Source organism: Amblyraja radiata, unplaced genomic scaffold, assembly GCF_010909765.2.
Source record: "Amblyraja radiata isolate CabotCenter1 unplaced genomic scaffold, sAmbRad1.1.pri S64, whole genome shotgun sequence".
Classification (NCBI taxonomy): Eukaryota; Metazoa; Chordata; class Chondrichthyes; order Rajiformes; family Rajidae; genus Amblyraja; species Amblyraja radiata.
Window position 1 is genome coordinate 302968 of NW_022630158.1, and position 3174 is coordinate 306141.

A 3174-nucleotide genomic window follows, 5' to 3' on the forward strand; every position below is an offset into this window, starting at 1 on the left:
CCTTGGCATCGGCAGCCCGGTGATCCCAGCTATTCTTTCGGGGTTTATTCTCCTTTTCCCGTCACTAATCAGGTGTCCTAGATATTTAACCTCCTGTTCTACAAATTGTAGTTTATTTTTAGACACTCTCAATCCCTTTTCCCCTAAAAAGTTTAAGAGGGTTATGGTTGCATCCCTTACTGGCTCTTCTTCTCCGTCTGAGAGTAACAAATCATCTACGTACTGCAATAATTGTGTCCCATTGGTCCTGGGAACATCCTCTAATACTTGTTCTATATTTGCCCGAACAGGTTCGGGGATTCAGTAAATCCCTGAGGGAGCACAGTCCATCGATACTGTTGCTTCCTCAGTGTGTCTGGGTTTTCCCACTCGAATGCAAAGAGGTCTCTACTTTCCTCAGCCAGGGGGCAGCTCCAAAAGGCGTCATTCAGATCTACCACACTGAACCGCCTATGGTTAGGGGGTATACGTCCCATTATGGTATAAGGATTTGGGACTACCGGGTGTCGAGCCCTAACTACCCTATTCAATTCTCTTAGGTCCTGGACCAGTCGGAACATTCCGTCAGTCTTTCTTACAGGGAGTATTGGCGTGTTGTAGGGGGACATACAACTCTCCAATACTCCATCCTTCAGTAAGTTTTCTATAATTGGCTGCAGCCCTTTCCTTCCTTCCATTGAAATCGGATACTGTCTTACCTGTACTACTTCACTTTCTTCTCGCAAGGCTATCCTCAGAGGTGGTATTCTTAGCCCTCCCCTATTTCCCTCTCTTGCCCACACCTGTGAGACTATTCTTTCTTCATCTTCGGTCGTCAATTTATATAGTTGTACTATAATCTGTCCACCTACGGGAGCTGTGCCCATTCCTAATTGAACTTGTAAGTCCCTTCCCATCAGATTTATTCCTGCCTGGGACACCAGGATTAAGTCTTCCATGGCCTCTCGATTTTCATATCTTACCATTACTCCTTCTATCTCGGGAGCTTTCATTACCTTTCCCCCTACTCCAGAGAGTTTGACTTGCTTTTCCCCTAATTCCATTCCCTCCGGCATCTTGGTTACACTTGATCTTTCCGCCCCTGAGTCCACCATAAATACCGTGTCTTCTCCTTGGGGACCTAATTTTAAGTTTACCAACGGTTCCCGTGTATTTCCTACATACCCCAAGGAGGGGAACCCCTGACCCCCCTATTCCTCCATCAGTGTGTACGATTGTACTTCATGCCTTATCTTTGGACATTCTCTTTTAAAGTGTCCTTCTTTGTGACAATGTTAGCACCGCGATGGCCCGGTGCGCCATCCCCCTGATCCTTGTTCTTTATTTCCCGGGGGACCCCAACCTTGGTCCCTCCATTCACCCCTTCCTCTTTCTCTTCTTTGAAAGTTTGGGGTCCCTGGTTCTCGCCCCCACCCCCCCCCCCCTCACGGGAGGACAGATGCCCTGACCACGGGGGTTCTTTGGGTTGGGTTCCAACGCCACTTATTTCTCAATCCGACAACTCTTCGGATGTCTCAATACGCCAGACGCACACCTCACCCCCTCACCCCATCCGTGCAACATCCGCCCCAATGGACTATCAGGCGGAATGTGCGGCTCTTCACCAGTTTGAGCCTTTTTCCCCCGGGCCCTTACTTTGCCCGTTCCGGTTACCCATCCCTGTCAGACCTTTTCCCGTCCAACAGAACGCAATCGCCCGAGTAATACTTAATAGTCAATATTCTTACCCGAGTCCTGTGCACAGAAATTGCTCGATTGATTGATCCCTTTCACCGGATTCCCTCTTGTTTCCAGAGTCTCTTGTCCGAATATCACTCGCTGAAACCGCTGACGGCAAGCAAGGAGATCAGAGACTGCTGAAATCAGCAGGGTGCACCTTCCCTTCCTTTCGTGCCTCCGTCAAGCGGCCGGAGTGGCGATCTCGGACGAGCCCCCAACTTGTGAGATATATGGTTTGTGCTCACAATCACTACTCAGAGACTAAATCGTGGAAACAAGAAATGCTTTATTTGCGAGTCTGCAGAATCGGTGCCTCTCCAAGTTGAGACACACCGAGCTAAGGAAAAACGTCTATTTTTATACAATTCAGTATACAGTCTTTATTGATCGGACGCCTCCCCTTCCGACCCCTTCCAACCAGGGTACCGAGGTTCACAATCTTCCAACCCTCCCCTCCGCGCGTCATCAATCATTCCCTCTCCTCCCACATCATACATCGCATGTACATTTAAATTAGGTTCTTCGTCATGAGGGGCGTAAAGTTAATATTAATTTAACCTTTTAAGCATGCGCAGTATCTGTTGGCCTAACCTACTTAATTGCCTTTGACATAAAGAATAGCTTCTGTGTAGTCAGCTACATTCCTTACCTCATCTTGTTATTCTACAATATTATCAACAGCTCTGAAGGACCGTAACAGTTTGTTCGAATCACAAGGTTGGTGATTCCAGCTACTCGGCCCATCACAGGGTCGGTGACTTCAATCACTCGGCCCCTCGCAATGATGGTGGTTTAATCATCTTATCCCTCACAGTGCCTTTCAACTTCAAGCCAAAGCTCCAAAGCCACCATTTGCTGTAAGTAGTGCCTTTCAATATCAAGTCAAAGCACCCAAGCCACCATTTATAGGAAGTATTGCTTTTCAACTTCAAGCCAAAGCACCCAAACAACCATTTGCAGGCAGTGCCTTTTTACTTCAAACAAACCATATTTTCATTTTCAAACCACATTAAGGGTACTCACAGTTGTGTAGACATTTGTTCAGTGTTATTCAGAGCTCATAGAGACGTGACCCTTGGCTTCATCCACCTTGCAGAGATTGAGTGAGGCACACCACTTCCTGGTTATATAGTCCCTCCCCTCCCTCCAGCAGGTGCAACAGAGAGAATGGTGATTTCTTCAAACTTCAAGCCAAAGCTCCCAAGCCACCATTTGCAGTAAGTAGTGCCTTTCAACTTTAAACCAAAGCTCACAAGTCACCATTTGCAGTAAATAGTGCAATTCGACTTCAAGCCAAATCACTCAAGCCACCATTTGCAGTGACTATTGACTTTCAACATCAAACCAAAGCACCCAAGTCATCATTTGCAGTTAGTAGTGCCTTTCAACTTCAAGCAAAGCACCCAAGCCACCATTTGCAGTGTAGTGCCTTTCAACCAAGCCAAAACATCCAAG